Raw genomic sequence first — 17,285 nt, forward strand, 5'->3', positions numbered from 1 at the left:
GCATATAGCACCATTAATCCCAAAGGATTGTGCTTTGAACCAAATCTGTGGTGTTTTTCCATTTGGCTTATTTGGTTTGATTAAAACAAACCACAGTTTCTTTCCAGGGTTAGTCTAAATCAGGTGTGGTCTGCAGGTGTGAACACATGAATCCAAACACTGGTCTGGACCAAACAAACCGATCGAGACTCTTTTAGTGTAGTGGCCTCAATCTGCTTCCAAACAGACCTTGTTGCAATCGGCTTAGAGAATGAAAAATGCTGTTTTACTTTCATATTTAGCAAAAAAAGACGAAATTTTGTAAAAGTACAAGATGCATTAGAGTGGCAGCTCTGGCAAGGATTAAGACAAATGCCAATGGTTTGACAGACCTCATTAAACCCTGGGATGACGGTCGTCTGTATATGGGGAGCTACGTAACATCACATTGTTGCATTGCAACATATAGAGCAGAAGCAGTTGAAACTTTGAAGAACAGACTTTGAATCTCCTGCTCTTAAAATGTAAAAAGATTTTGAGAAATTTATTTATCTGTAGCATAACAATTATTTCCCCTAAATTTCACCAAGTCTGCAATACCTCCATGTTTGTTTAAATAATCTTGTGTTGCCACACTATATTGACTTCTGACCAATTGGACAGCTTTCATCACACACATTCTAGTGCTTTCCTTTTGTTGTCTCTCACATAAAACAGTTTTGAAAATTAAAATATTAAAATTATGTAAAATGAAAAAAGTAGGTGAATAATTAAAAAGCTTTAAACTTTTTTAAGTACAGTGATAGGAAATTATTTTAATAATCAGTGTCATGAGAATGCTTTTTTAAAATTATTTTTCTGTTTTTATTTTATTTGCCAGTTTACTCTTGTTCTAAGATCCAAAATCATTGAGTAACTTTGTTTGTAGAACGTAGATGTGACGGAATTTTATTTGGTCAATATTGTAATGTCTAAAAGTGAAAACAAACAAGAGTGAATGGACAAGTTTCCGTGAGGATACAACGGCTTAAAAAAAAAAAAAAAAAAAAAAGATGCTCCTAAGTGTAAAACTACTCATATGTTAGGTGCTCGTGCTGTTTTGTCGTGTTTCAGAGGAAAGGAAGGGAGGTGGATAGTAGAGATACTGGAGGGGAAGAGGAAAAGATCATCCTGGTGTTGCCACAGCTGAGGTTAAGCCCTCCGGCTCCCCCAGGTCCATACATAAAAACGCACAAATCAAACTGCGTAAATACCTGCACAGACCAATACAAAAAAATAAAACTAAAGCAGAAACTTTTAATCAACTACTAGCTTTTTTATTATAATTTTTTAAAATATTTTTTAGTTCCAAGTGTTAGTCACAGACGTCTGATCAAAGTTTTTGCTTGGACCATGCAACTCCAAGAGGACATTTTCCTGAACTGTGGGTGGAGGTGGGTGGGATGGATGGACGGATGACACCATATCCACCCCCACTAGGGAGAGGAAGTTCCTATCAGAACACAACAGGAAAGAGACAGAGCAAAAACAAGTGCATGTCTTTTTGGACATTAAATCACTTCCTGTCGGGCTCTGGACTGCTTCCCTTTACGTCCTCCGCCTCCAACTTTCAACAAAGCTAAACAGCAGAAACTTAGATCTAATTAATTAATTGTATTTGCCTTAAATTATACTTTAGAGGGATTACACTAATCAATAACAAGTAAGAAAGTGGCCCAACATGACTAACAGCTTTTTTTAGTTTTTGATCATAAAAAGCACTTTTTAAATGTATATTCTTATATTTACTGTATGTATAAAAGTCCATTGCAAATGTTTTTATTGATATGATTGATAGATGTGATGATGATCATCGTAGGATAAATCCTTGTTCCTCAACCAATCACAGTCCTGGAGTCTGAACCTGGTGGCTTGAAGTTTAACCAAGTACAGAAACAATCACAGTAACATTTGCAGGAAAAAAAAGCATTAATTAGAAGAAGCATTTATTCTTGTTCCATCGTTTGTAATATTGTTTAGGTCTCAGCTGTTGTTTAGTGTAAATCTTTTGCACATATTGAAAGTGCTGCTCTCACCCTGTCCTTATTGCAGGGCACAGCTGGAAAAAATATGACTTCCTTCCTGAAGGTAATTTCCTGTTTATGCCTCAAAGCCGGCCAGGAGAAGCCGTTGAGTTTTCTTTACCTCATCCACTGTCATCTGATGATGCTGGATGTCCCACAGCCTGCTATTAGTATATTCGGACACACTTTTTGTCAGGACTCGAGGCATTAAATCTGTTTTCGATGTCTGCTTCTGATGTATGGGGGTTTGAATCATTGCTTATTAAAGCAAAAATGAGCTTTTCCAGTTTTCTTTCCTCTTTTAATCCATCTTTCCTCTTTTTTTTTTTTTTTGCTAAAATGGAAAACTGCTTCTTCTATCTCCCAAAAAGGCAGTAGCCGCTATGTAAACAATGTTGTGACATTGTTTGCGTTTTCTTTCCTCCACAAATCTGGAGAGACCGTGCCGCTGAGTGCCAAAACTGGCTGGGTTTCACACACTTGGGTCTTCCTGAGGTAACCATTTGTTTTATTTTCTGCTGATTTGCCTAAAACAGGCAGCTGCCGCTGCTGTCAATGTTTAATTTAAGAGCTCATGTTCCCCTCTGTAGGATATGTTGTGGTTTGGAGCACGGATGGGTCTGACGGGCGGGTGGTTGGTGGGGGGGGTCCGATTGGTGGGTTGTTGAAAACGGGGGTGAGGGGGAGTCAGTGGACCCCCCCCCCCACCCAAGTCTCCGGGCGCAGTCATTAAGATGGCTCTTCGGTTTGGAGATGAGACGGCGTGCTCTGCACTCCGGGCTCATTGAAGATGCTCCCCTGCCTTCATGGTGCATCCATTATTTATACATTTCTACAAATTCCAACTGACGTTTTTATCAGTTATGAATGTCAGCTCCTCGATTCCTTCCCTCCGCACAGACAGGTAAAAGTGTTTGTCAAAATAACGGTAGAGTGGACAGTAGAAACAATTTTACAATTAGACTTCTTTGTCTTTTTTGAAGAGAATATCAATAACGAAAGTACAGTATTTGGTGTGTTGTTATCATTGATGACTGTTTCATTATCAAATCATTGCCTCCTGAATCATAATCCAATTGTGAGGTGCCTCAAAATTCCCACCTCTAATTGCAACATGGAAGCATAGACTGTTTATCTCATTTACAATGCATGGAAGACACAGATGACATCGAGAGATCAAGTTTTCTACTTTGAAGAGCTCTATAATAGTGCTGCCACAAACAATTATTTTAATAATTGACTAATCACCGATTATTTTTACTGATTAGTTGACTAATCGGGTCATGGACAAACTGGATGTAAACAAGAGAATGAAACACACATCTTAACCATCATTAGCTTTAAACTAACTAAAAATTAGATATATAGCATTACCTCCAATAATGCTAGTGTGAATGCCGGAAGCTGAATTTGGAGTGAATTTGAAAATGCTAGTGTTGATAGCTGAAGATGCTGTAACTGATATCTAAAAACGCTGAAGTTAATAGCGGATATTGCTGAAGATAATAGCTTAAAACCGCTGAAGCAGATTGCTAGCTAAAATATTAGTTCATTCACTCATTCATTTTCTTGGCCGTTTTGTCCCTTTCGGGGTCACGGGGGTGCCGGAGCCTAACCCAGCTACTGATGGGCGAAAGCGGGGTACATCTTGGACAGGTCGCCAGTCTGTCACAGGGCTTCAATCACACATACACTCCACATACATCCACACCTAGGGGCAATTTAGAGTCACCAATTAACCTATGAAGCATGTTTTTGGACGGTGGGAGGAAGCCGGAATCCCCGGTGAAAACACAGGCATGCATGGCGAGAACATGCAAACTCCACACAGAAAGTTACCAGTCGATGTTTCTGTTACAGAAACCCCAGCTGGGATTTGAACCGGGGCCTTCTTGCTGTGAGGCAAGAGCACTAACCACTGCGCCACCGTGCAGCCAAAAAATATTAGTTAAATGTCAAATTAGCCTAAAAAACTGAAAAAAACTTAGGTTAGCCAAAACAACTAGCATGTAGCTTAAAAAATTGCCAAACTCCAAAACAGCCTAAAAAACTAAAAGGAAAAATAACTAAATTAGCTAAAATAGCTAGCATGTAGCTGAAATACTAGCTGAACTCCAAAATAGTTAAAAAAACCTTGATAAATGACGAAATAGTCCAAAAAGCTAGCAGAATGCCATTATAAATTTCAACTTTATTACACTCTGACTCCATATAATATAAAGTAACGACTAATCAACTATTAAATTAGTCGCCGACTATTTTAATAGTTGATTATTCATCGATTAGTCGACTAATCGTGGCTGCCCTACTCTACAAGTATAAGTAAACACGTCTTTACATCTGGGTTTATGAGATTAGTCAGTCTTTTTTCTTTTAAGCTGAGTTTTCCCATCTACTGCAGTAGTTGTGCTGGAATTACTGCGTTTTCAGCAGCACTTCCATCTTGCTATAACCCAATTTGATGACTTGGCGTCCAGTCCAAGGAACACAAAATAAAAACAAGATTGACAAATGTCGACACAAGTAAGAAAAATATTATAAAGTTCAGGAGAAGAATGACCAGATTCTTCCTCCTAATTGGTTTGATCAGACTCAGCAACTCTTCTGGATTGATACACATACAGTGCCATGTAGCCATTGTAGTGACAAAAATACCAAATATATGATCTATTTTACTGTGAAAAAGTCTAATATAAGCCGCACTTTAGGCCAAATTATGCAGAAAAAAAAACACACACAACTTATATCGCAAAAAAAGCTGATAATCACTCAGAAATAGTATTGTTTCACATTGCAGACCAAGGAGGAACACACACACACACTAAAGCACAGATATTATTTAACCCATGATTATGTGTCGAGTAATGATTAGTGGAGTCTATCAGGAGGACTTAATTCCTCTGTTGTCGACCCACATGATTTGGTACAAATGTTGCCAAGCAAGTATCGATCAAACTGCTGCCCTGTGCTTTGGTGTTTACAGCCCCGGGGTTCACACACACTCCCTTCACCTTACATCACTCACCTCACATTAGACGGTGGGCTTGATCTGCACTGTTAGGCCCTGCTACACTCCCAGAGAAAACACTTGTCAATATGAACTCCAGGTTGACAAGTTAACATGAATCCTGCAGTCCAACTCCTGTCAATCTTGCAAAGGCGGCCGACTGTTATTATTGTTATGCATTTGAAAAATCACATCTTTAAAATAAAGAACTCTGCTCAAAGCTTTAAGAAAACTTGTGTTTTCCAGCCTATGCTAAGATAGTATTGTATTATGTTAAGATGGAAATATCTTAACGTTGTTGGCTCTCATAAATACTTTCAAGGCAGTAATTTTTCTCACAATCTTTCTTTTTTTAATGCTTGGCTCATGGATACTTGAATAGAGTATCTAATTGAGCCAATTTGCTCTGTCTCTCTACATTCACACTTAGTGTTTTATAATTGTATCCATGAATGACTAAATCCGGTGCAATGACACTTTGATACGGTGGCCCTGAAGACCAAATCACACCAACAAATCACTCAACGCAAACAACCGTAGAGTTACAACAACAATTAAAACCACAAACAAATAATAAAAAAAATGATATTTTAGAAATAAAAGCAAAATTCCAGAAAAAATGAAGCGTTTTGGAAAACAGAAGTATTTCCAGAAATTAGAACAATAAGAAACTGGAGAAGGTACTATCAGACATCACTGACTGGTTGATTACATATGAATGTTGCTGTTTAAGTGATTTCAAATTAATATTCAATGTGCGTACATTTTTGAAGGATTTATGTTTAGTACGGAGCACATCCAGTATCATTTGGTGGCATTTTTTTTTTTCTGAAATGATGGACAAACGTCATCATCCAATCAGCCGTGTCCCATACTACCTACCTTTCCTTATTGTGTTTTCTTCATTTTGATTTCTGAAAATTACTTTTATTTTCTCAAATGGTTATTTTCTGGTTGCTAGAAATTTGCTTTGTTTTCTTCGATGTAATGTTAATTTTTTTGCTATTTTTTTTTTCTAAATGTCGGTGTGATCTTGAATATGTTTTTGTGTGAAGTGATTAGTCCTTCAGGGCCACCGTACTTTCACTGTTCTCAAAGGCTTTGCTTAAAATGTCATAAGACATTTGACTCCTTTCCTGAATGTATATTTTATCATTTATCCCAGTATATTCATCAATTTAGTATTCTATTATATTTATAATGTTGTCCCACACACTTGTTAAAATTAGTTATTTAAGAATAGTGATGTCTGAAGGAAGTTTTCACTTCCCTACTACCCCTTTTTCAATAGGCTTTTGGAACAATTTGTGTTTGTCTTTTATCAATTCTAATAATTTGTGTAAATATTTTTTGTTTTGTCTTGTTATTTCAATTACTTTTTCTTAAGCTCTCAAATAAATAAATAATTAAACAAATTAGTTAATTTTAAAAAGTAAGAGAGAAAAGGAAAGTCACTCTGTTGACATATTTTAATAACTGAATATTTTTTTGTAACTTTTAAAGTTCCTATAGTTACAATCTGATTCATTTTTATGAGCATTTATAAATTTAGATGCTGATGAAGATGGAGAGTTTGGTTGTTCTCAATAATACAAGATCTTGACTCCTCTTCACTTGTTTTTCTGTATTTCTATGAACACTGGACAGTCTGAACTTGGAATATTTTTTTTTGTTACTCTTTCAAGAATAATTTCCAACAACTCTAAACCACTAACATCCTTCCTGACTTCCTTCCGTCTTGGCTTTGTTAAGACACAAACAGATTCTTTAGATTGATCAACTGCCTAAACCTCTACTTCTACAGTAGCATTGGAAGTGCCAGCAGCATTGCATCACATTTACTCTCAAATTAAGATATTTTGGCCAGTTTGTGGTGAGTTTGTAGCTTTGTGCAGTAATACTTCATGCAGCTGAAGTTGTGAAAAATTGAATGTTAGCGATTAGTTATTTAAATTTAAGTTGCACATCTGTGTTCTTTCATTCATTTGTGCTAATAATTATCTTCAAACCTGCAAGTCTCACAACAAAAGTTGCAGCTCCATTTGTCAGCTTCTGAGCCCGTGTGAGTCTTCATCAGATTACAGAAACTTGCTGTCTCAAGAGGGACGAGGCAGACTAAATAATCCTTTTCTCATCAGAGATGGTCTGAGAGCAGCTGTTTGCTTCCTACAGCTTGCCACAAGTGATCCATGGTGTCTGAAACCGAAAAGAAAAAGACACAATAACGAGGAAAAGATCAAAGAAATGATTTCCGTGCCTGGTACAGACCTCTGGGATGAGGATTCAGATCTTTGTTATAAATCTGCTGATTTATATGTAGAAACAACTGGACAAGCATCACCTCAGCTAACAATGGCCGTAGATCATATAATATTGGTTTCCTAAGTTCTTGTTTAATCATTTGTATGTGTTTTGTAAAACTGATTTAAATATAAAAATTGATTTTTATATATATATAGACAAGTTCAGACTGTCCAGTGTTCATAGGAATACAGAAAGACATGCGAAGAGGTGCCATAAGATTATATGGGTTCTTATGCTTTTTCTTAGTTTTCTTTAAAGTTATTTCAGTAACACATTTGTTTATGTACCTCTGGAATATGATTGTATTTAACCCATAAAGAAACTGATCAATTTTTCCTTAAAAATGAAATTATTTGGAAAATACCACAAACCAAGTTGACCCCAGAAAACGTTTCAGATATTTTTCTGTTACACTGATGTCACTATGGGTTCTTATGCTAACCAAACTTCATATTCCCAAATTCAATTTAAAATCACTCAATAAATCATCATATTTAAGTTATCTAAATAGAGCTTGTTAAAAATAAAGATTAATCTCATTTTACTTTTGGGAGTAAAGACATTTTATTAATGGTAATGGTAATTCAACTTTTTTTCACAACATGTTCAAATATAAAAATAAATACATTTAATCAAAACCCTGTAAAACTCTGGGTTTGTGTGGTGCACATTTATAGTAAAACCCTACAGTGATCTTAAAACTTGAGAATTTTTGATTTGTGGTCAAAACAAAAGATCTGTAATTGAAAAACCAGATATTTTTGGCAAGACCTTTCATGCTGATGCCTGAAATGTGTTCCCAAAAGAGGGCCCAAGTCTGGATCTCCCTTGCTGGTCCCCATTGTGTCAGGAAGGGTATAAAACTGCCAAACCACCTGTGCGAACCAGTTCAGGGTCGCTGTGATGAACCCTGATGGGATAAGCCAAAAGGTTAAAAAAAAAAAAAACAAAAAAAAAAAACAATACTTTCCTATCAGTTATCAGGTTACCGGGATATTATCCTAAATTTATGTCAGTAGGTTTTGAACAAAAAATATGACAGTTAAAACGTATCAATCAGAATTTAAATGTGATTAGAATGTCAACTGAGCCTGTGTGAACTTTTGAAGGGATAAATTAATAATATTTGGCATATAGATGATATCTTTTAGCTGCTTGTCACAAATATGTGTCACTTTTAAATAAGAATGAATAGAAAATAATGTATACGCACTCTTGCTTTCTAACCCAATATTTCAAAAATATTTTTATTTATTTTGTTCTAATCCAGACAAAATTAGCAATAATTTAATTTAAGAACATAAAAATGTAAATGATTCATCCTCCTTTTGTAGAGTGAACTTCTTGGAAGCAACATCTGTTCTTTTGAACATGTTTATGTTACTCTACTGACTTCACTTTGCTCTTGGATTTACAAATGTTAAAAAAAAAGCCTGAGTTGGAACCAGAGTCGATTCCTGGAATTCTCTCGCCTTAGTAAAACCTTCCTCTCGATTTTTTGTTTTCATGAAGACCCAGATTCTGGAGAAATCATACCTCCGTGTCACTTACTTTATTGCCACATTATAGCCCCTTGTTTGATGAAGGTTGTTTGGAATGATGGAAGTAGCTGGCCTTGCTTCTGTAGCTGTGGGGGACAAATGTGAAAGTTATCTTTGGGTGATCATGAGAACAACTTATGGACACGAGAGTGAGGAAGACAGCTGACCGTGTGTTCTTTAGCTAGCACACTCACAAACGCAGAGCCTAAAATGAAAGATACCCCCTTTGCAAACTAAAAAACTGTATTTATTAGGACTTGGGAGGAAGTTTTATTTTTTATTTTTTACACTTTAACTTGTATGTTATACGGTTTGTTTAAATGGAACTTTACAATTTTTTTTTAAAGCCAACTATACTACAAGTATACAAGTACTACAAGCATATCCTCTCCATCACCTTCACTCACCCCAACCCCTCTTCATGTGACATTTTCAGTGACTTGATCAGCGGGTAAAATACTAATCCAATGTGAGCGCTTTTTCCTTCTAATTTCTTAACCTGCTGAGGCCGCATGGTTGCCGGAGCTCTTCGCGGCTACTGTTGGACGGGATAAACTCTGGAAAGATCTCCAGCCTTTCAAACCCGCGGAGCCGATGGAGTTCACTTGCTTGATATGTCGGCAGACAGAGAACCGCTGCAGGCTTTGTGATAATTTTCTTATTTTCATCAAGACAATAATTTGAAGAAAAAAAAAAGGGTCACCTAATTTTATTTCATATTTTTCCCACTCAGACACTGAGCCTTTACACTCCGTCACAGAGGCACAGAAACACAGCGGAACCAGCTCTCATAGAAAACACAAGACCCGGAGTGAGAGTGAACCAACTCTTCCTTAATGGGAGAATCTCAGAATTATCACATAAACCCAGACATGTGTAATTGATATTTTTGTAGAACTCTTCACAATAAATAAACCTCCGATATCCATGTCTTCCATACATTTTAAATGAGTCATCCACAGATACCGCTCAGTGTAGCCATCATGCTAAAAACATTAGTTGGTAGCTCCTCTAACATACAGCCGCGACTGTCAAGCTCAGGCAGCCAGTGAGCAGCGAATTCGCCACGTGGCGAAAGAGTGGCGGGCCACGTGAATTTGTCCTGCCAATCGCATTCGTTGTAAATGCAGCACACACATTAAGGCGCTGTTCTGCTAGCCCCAGCCTCAGTATCCTTTTACCAACATAATCACTGCCCCAACTCTCAACATGTCCAAACCAACTTCCTTGGATTTATCTCCAGAAACATTTGCCATTTACAAAATGTTCTTGTCTGTGTGTTGATAAAGTCTAAAATGATTCAAAATTACCTCCTCAGGTTCAAGGACCCAGTTCAAGTTTTTTCTATTCTTGTTTTCTATCTTGAAATTTTGATTTTTGTTGAATAAAAAATGATCATGATTAAATATTGTCTAATTTCTGTCTTTTGACTTCTTTTTTTTTTGGTAGGCATCCTCTCCACGACCCAGAGAAATGAACCGTGATCTCACATATGGTGGATGTAAATCTTTAAATGCACCTCAAGAAGGAAGGACATGTTATGAAGAGGCCGTGGCCATATTGGTGTTTTAGTATGCATAATGACCAAAGTTAGCATCTGTATACTAACAAAATGTAACTCAATGTTTGTCATAAGGAAGAGTGAAGTGCAACGGTATGATTCAGCAAAGGAATGTTTAGATATGAAATGCTGTCCCTGACTGACATCAACTTAACCCTTTAACTCCAGTATTAATGTTATTTGATTTATTGTGATTTTTTAATTGTTAACATGATCAACGTAATTCCAGTAGATTTTGAAGGAGGAAAGGGGCGCGAGCCGCTTTTCTCCTTCAAAATCTACTGGAATGATCGTGTAAGCGGTTGAAAAGTTGAAGTATGTTTAGGATTTTGTGTTTAAGCGTCACCGGCGACGCCTCAGGTGTTAAAGGGTTAAAATGTTACACCTATAAAATATCCCTGTTTTTTTTTTTTGTTTTGTTTTGTTTTGTTTTGTTTTGTTTTTTGTGTATGATCATGTGTCTCAAACTGGAGTCCTGCTGGTTCTTCCAAATATCCATACCTTACCAGCTGTGGATCACCTATGATCAGGTGTCCTTTATCAAAAGAAGCTGGGTGGGCGGGGTTAATTAGGAGAGAACGGCCTACCTGGACTAAAGTTTGACACCTGGCCGAAAAACATTTCTTGTATGATTAATTTTTTTCAGTGCCAACATCACAAAGCAAAGACACACGTAAAATAGTTATTTTTTACACTTTCTCCTGTGAAATAAAGATACTTTTTCCTAACTGTGTTGCATTTTACCAAGCACTAATTGTATGATTTTCTTATTTTGTTGCATTCTACCCAAAAAAAATAATAATAATAATCAGGCCATGGATTATTCATTTTACCCCACATTTTCCATCTGATGAACAGACTTGTGATATTCCAATTTTCATGCTGTTGCAGATACCACAGCTCATTTTTTCCCCTCGCCATGGAGCACTCTTTTTGTTGATGTTGAAGGAAAGGTCAAGATTCCACATGCACTCATTCAGAGCTGTTCACCTTCGCCACTTGGCTGAGGTCTGGCAAGATTATTTCTTTGTGTCTTGCCATCTCTGTATGCGCCAGGTTCATCTCTCCCACAATAGAGGCAAGCAAACAGAAGTGTGTGTATGTGCGCGTTTCTAAAAGACATTGGTGCAACCGTTTTAACAGGGCGACTCTGTTTGAATTAGATGTTCTAACCCCCCGCTTGCTAAATGGATTTCTAAAGTGGCTGTAGTTTGGAGGCTTTCAATCGGATGCAACCTTGAGTCCTTTTTTATGTGAGCTCTGTAGGATTTAAGTGCCCGTATAACATGAGCACGACTGAATGCATGCTCCTCATTTTTTGAAATTGAAAAATCTCCAAAGGCTCTCCCCTTTGTGCAGGCAATTAATGGAATGCTGGCAGCGAGGTTCAGGTGCTTAAAAGTTGTATTTTTTTCTCTCTCTATCTCTTTTTAATGACTAATAAAGGATAATCATTGTGGAAAAAAAACACTGTAATGCTGTAGGCTTCCTCTTTATGCACAATGATGTATAATGCATGCTTTGAAATGAAACGGCAGCGGCCTTCAAACCATTCCATTTCCAAACCTTAGTGTATTTGTTTTGCATGCCACAGTGAGGCTTTTGCATAATAATTGTGAGTGTTCCCATTAACAATGCTTGCTTATTAATTTGATCTTTACATTTTTAAAGTTTGTCCATCAGGCCGCCAAACAATGGGTCCCCCAGTCGCTGGTTGGTGTAAGTGATTAGAGAGTGGGCTAATTGCCTCTCTGAAGATTTGTGCTGCTTTTCTTTTTTGGCTCCTTGTTCTTCACCTGTGAGCCTTCTCCAGTCTTAACTTTGAAAGAGATGAATAATAAACTGTTTTTTACACCAATAAACATGTTAATATAGGGGTGTTTTTTTTAGATAAGTGATTAAATCTGTTTTAAAAGAAGTCATATTTGGTACCAAGAGCTGACATTTTGTTTGTTTGAAACAAACAAAGCTCCAATTTGTTGTAATTCATTTTTTCAAAGTATTAAAATAAAGGTAATATTTACAATAATTATTTTTCTTTTTTTTCTAAATCTAGGTTTTTAAGCAAATCAAGTCATTTTTTTTCTTCTTACCAGTGAAAACTTTACCTCCTTTTAATTTGGGGTAATTTTAAAGCTTATTTCCTTATAAGGTGTGTGATTCATTTATATAGGGCCGGTGTCCTACATGTTTTCCAACCAACCTGCCATTGAAACTCCATATTGGCTAATCAACAGCAGATAAGGGTGGATTTCTAGAAAACCAGCATGAGGTCGGCCCTCGAGGCCTGGCTTTGGACACCCCTGATGCTCTTGTTTGGGCACAAAAACCAAAGCTACTTGTTCTATATCGAGACTACTTCAACCAAACCAATATTTCTAGGTTTAAATTGTAAAAAAAAAACATTTCTGAAAATCCACTTTCAGTAAATATTTTGCTGCAATGCCTTAGAGGAAGTCACGTGTGACTTAATATGCCACTTATTGCCACATTCAAGTGGCAACTTTCAATGAAAAGTCTATGTAAACGAGAGTAGAGACGCATTTAAAACTCTGATTCTGCATTCAAAACTCAGATGTTCATGTGTAACTTTACAAGTTTTTACAACAGTTTTCAGGCTCTATGCATGACCTTTGAACCAGGTGGAACTGTGGCCAATCAAAGACTGGTGGTGATTTGGTGGGACGGCGACCCAATCAATTCATTTAATTAACGACAATTTGAAAATTAATCATGAAAAAGAAATTAAAGGGTTGCACGGTGGTGCTGTGGTTAGCACTCCTGCCTCACTACAAGAAGGGCCCAGTTCAAGTCCCAGCTGGGACCTTTCTGTCCTGAGTTCTCTGATGAGTCTTCATGATCTTCCTGTGAATCTGTGGGCTTTCTCTGGGGACTCGGTCCAAAAATATGCATCAAAGGTGAATTGATGGCTCTAAGTTGCCTCTAAGTGTGAATGTGCGTTTGCATGACTATGTGATTGTAGCCTAATGACGACCTGTGACCTGTCCAGGGTGTATCCCGCCTTTGCCCAACAGAGGCCAGATTGGGCTCCAGAAGCACCACAACCCAAAAAAAGGATAAAAATGATTCAGAAAATGGATGGAGAAATTACAACTTAAAAATTGTGGTTTGTCCCCAGCCAGAATTATTTGATATGAAGACCAAATCTAAGTTCTTCCCCTACCCCTACGGTTCACCCTATCCCTCCAATTGTTGGGGTATTTGGAGGGGTAGGGCTGTCTGAAATAGTTTTTTTTTTTAGCCCTTGGGCTATCCTAGATATGTTTACATTAAAAGTGGGTCATCTGGACCCCACAAGACAGCGCACTGAACTTTTTTTTTCCCCCAAGTATTTTTTTTTATCTTCACTGGTGAAAGACAGAATCCTGTCTACCTTTGTCATGGGAGGGATTACACATCAATGTAAGGGTGGGGTCATCTGGACCCCATAAGAAAGCACAATGATTAAGAACTAACCCTCTTTTTTGAAGGTTAGCTTGTAGGGCTCTGCATATAAAACCGATGCCGTTGTTTATTTCTAAGCATTAGCAGCTGTGCGCTAACATAGCTGACCGGCAACTACAGATGTCATCAACAAGTGAGAGTAACATCTGAATTTGAAGACAATATTTTTTCATAACTCTCCATTTGGACGGTTAAATACAGGGGTAGGGAGAAGCTATAGGGGAAGAATTTGTATTCGCCAAAGTCTTTCATGGATCAAAATAGGGCTGTGAAAGAAAAAGCCTGGAGAGAGATTCCCAAGGTTTGCACCATTTCAACATTTTGCACCAAACCTCATCTAAACTGTAGGTGGCGGACATGCAAACAATGGAAAAGGAAGAAGCCCTTCCCTGCTTGTCCATTGTGAACACCATTATATGCATGTTGAAGAACCCGCGTCACGTACCTGGTGTGTCCGTAGCTCTAAAGTGATGCTCTGCTAAAAATACGAAATAATAAGGCTTTTAACTGATCCAGTTATCGTCTTTACTTACTTTAGTCCAGTAGATTTTCTCACTGTACTAGAACAACCGCATCCAACACTGTTTTTCAATTTGTTCCTTTTTTTTCATTTTTAACCTCAGTCTCTTTTCTTTTGACTGTGCTTGACAATGCAGGAAAACATACAAGCACATCTTGGTAAACACGAGTGATGTGGTTCCAGAGTTTAAAAGCTTCCCATAACACTGGCAGACACAACTTGGGGCTGTTTGTGTGACCGAAAGGAAAACTTGTTTAGAAACTGACAGCGCTGCGTGTGAGGGAGCAGGAAAAAACTGTTGTATTTGTGTGTATGTGTGTGTTCATGTTGCTTTTGGCAAGTTATTTATCTGTCTGTGTGTTTTTCTTTCTTGCTCTCTGTGTGGTTATCTTTTGAGTTGGTTGGTTTGGAGATGATGTCCACCTTCGGGGATGTGCAGAGCATGCATTTCTGAGTATTTTCACCTGAGGCTGCTCTTGTTAGAGTGTGTGGATAAATGTATATACATTATTTATACAAATTCAGAGCGAGTGAAAGCAGGTTTAACACATTTACAGACAGGAGGCCAGGCACTGCAAGCAAAGCTTGAAGTGAGGATTGCAACGCTGTGCACCGGGAATCGAGCTGGCCTCTTGCCCGTCTGTGACTGGCATCCTTAATGTTGCACGTGAACACACCTAACATTAGTTTCAGCTTCTGCAATTAAAAATCACTCATAGACGCACAGACATAGCATTTCTGGATAAAGTTATTCATAGTCATCCTAATTCCAACATAAACTATTATTTAAAAAAGGAGCAATTCATAAATATTGGCTCTGCATTTGTTCATTTTTTTTTAATAGAAAAGTAATGCTGTGATTTTTTTTATTATAAATGAATAAAATAAAATGACTTTTGGGTTATTACAGGTTTTCAAAATTAATCTAAATGTTGAAAAAATTGCTAATTTGCTTTAAAACCAGTCTATTTTAACAAAGAACCTTCATTTAGAGAGACTTCCTTATGGAAAACATCGCAAAGCAACTTTTAAAGGTGAAAAAAAATGTAGTTTATTTATAGTTCAAATGCAAACTGGGAAGTAAAAGTTAAAGTCCCTAAAGAAAATAAAAATAAATTGTTTTTTAAATGTTACACTGATGCAAGTTTTCTTTTTAATTCAAAATATTTAAAGCTTTTGATATATATTTATATTTGTCGTGGGAATGAAACACATTTTAAAAGTAGATTTATTATGCTTTTTTACTGTGGCATTAAATTTTATTTTATTGTTTGTAATCATTTTACCTTTTTATTATTTTTCTCCCTTTTTACCCTTAAAGAAAACATTTAAATCTATTTTGTCTCAAAATGCTTTTTCTTGGACTGCCCATAAGCTCTTAAATAAAAGCTCTTTTTGACCTTTGACCTTTTTAAATAAAAGATGGATGTATCAGGTTAATATGAAAAAGTAAATTCTTTATCCTCATTGTACTTTAAAAAAATATAAAAAAGATCTTTAGTGTTTTCAATCATTTTGATTTTTATGTTCAGAAGGTGTCTATAATTGACCGATTTACTGTTGCCGTGAGGCATTTTGCCTGGAAAACATCAACAATTTGTACTTTTTGCAATTTTACCTTAATTACTTAAGATTATTTTACAATCAAAAATTCTTCCACTTCTTTCTTTTCACAGCTTTCTAACACCAGTCAGAATGTTACAGGAAACTCCTGAAACCACAGGAAAGCATACTTACACACATTTCAGTGCAGTATTATAATATCTGCTTATGTTATTCACAGCAGGCCAAAAATCTGACGTAATCAGTCTATTTTTATAAAAAATAAAATATGAGAAAAATTTCAACTAGTGTCAGAAAATGTGTCCGTAAGGTTTAGGTTAACATGTGTGAGCAAATGAGAGGAGAAATTATGTTTGGATGTGTTCTGCAAGAAATAAAAAATCAGTAATGTATTTATCATGTGTTCAAGTATTTCTTCACCTTGACTCTGCTGCACTAAATGAGTCTTTAGTGAAGAAAAGAGACATTTTTTTTAAATTTCTTTAAACAAAGTCACCAAACACACTTTCATCCAGTCAATTAAAAGAAAAATGTGATGGGGTGAAGCAGTGCTGTGTGTGGCAATGCTAGGACAAGCAAGAACCAAAGAAGAAGAAGACAGATGTCTGCACTTGCATGTGAAGGAGTTGCAGAAAGTCCACAGCAGCTGCAGAACTTCTACATTCCAGTGATGATGGACGAAGTTGTCTGAAAACACTGTAAAAAGTGAAACACTGGATAAATTAACTTGTGACAAATTAATTAGTTACAATTGAAAATATGAATTTTTATCAGCTAAAAAAATTAAGTTGAGTGAAAAATCAAATCAAATTTTTAATTTGATTAAAAAAATCACTTTAAACAGCAAAACTTTTTCATAATTGATCCAACATTTCACTTTTTTCAGTACTGTATAGCAAGGGAGCTGATGTTTAGGCTCAGAAATAATTTAACAACACCTTATTTAAAGAAATCTTCTGTACATTAAATGTGCAGCTTATAAGATTTTATCCTATTAATGAAAATTTGACAGCTAAATATCATAGTTTTCTGAGGATGGTGGGATCAGGGAGATCAAAAACAGCAGCTGTACATTTTTATACTGCAGATTTCACTCTTGTATATACTGTAAATAGTATTTTTGTCAAAGTAAGATGTCCACATTGCAGTAGAAAGGTGGAGTGAGATGTCCAAAGAGTGAATACACAAGTTACAGCGGGGTGGAACACTTGATCTTTTAAGATTATGGTCACATTTCTCAAATTGCCACCGCACGACTAAATGCAAGTTTTTCAGCTAGTTC

The 17,285-nt window shown here is 36.6% G+C and overlaps 1 protein-coding gene across 1 annotated transcript in view; it reads left to right on the forward strand.

Annotated features, from left to right (window-relative positions):
- Positions 1-10,712, forward strand: part of LOC112150720 (adhesion G-protein coupled receptor D1) — a 94,427-nt gene extending 83,715 nt beyond the window's left edge. The window contains exon 22 of the mRNA XM_024279188.2: positions 10,344-10,712. The gene's annotated coding sequence lies outside the window, so the exon portion shown is untranslated. The remainder of the gene's footprint in view (positions 1-10,343) is intronic.
- The last annotated feature ends 6,573 nt before the right edge of the window (positions 10,713-17,285 follow it).

This window comes from Oryzias melastigma, linkage group LG4 (assembly GCF_002922805.2).
Source record: "Oryzias melastigma strain HK-1 linkage group LG4, ASM292280v2, whole genome shotgun sequence".
NCBI lineage: Eukaryota > Metazoa > Chordata > Actinopteri > Beloniformes > Adrianichthyidae > Oryzias > Oryzias melastigma.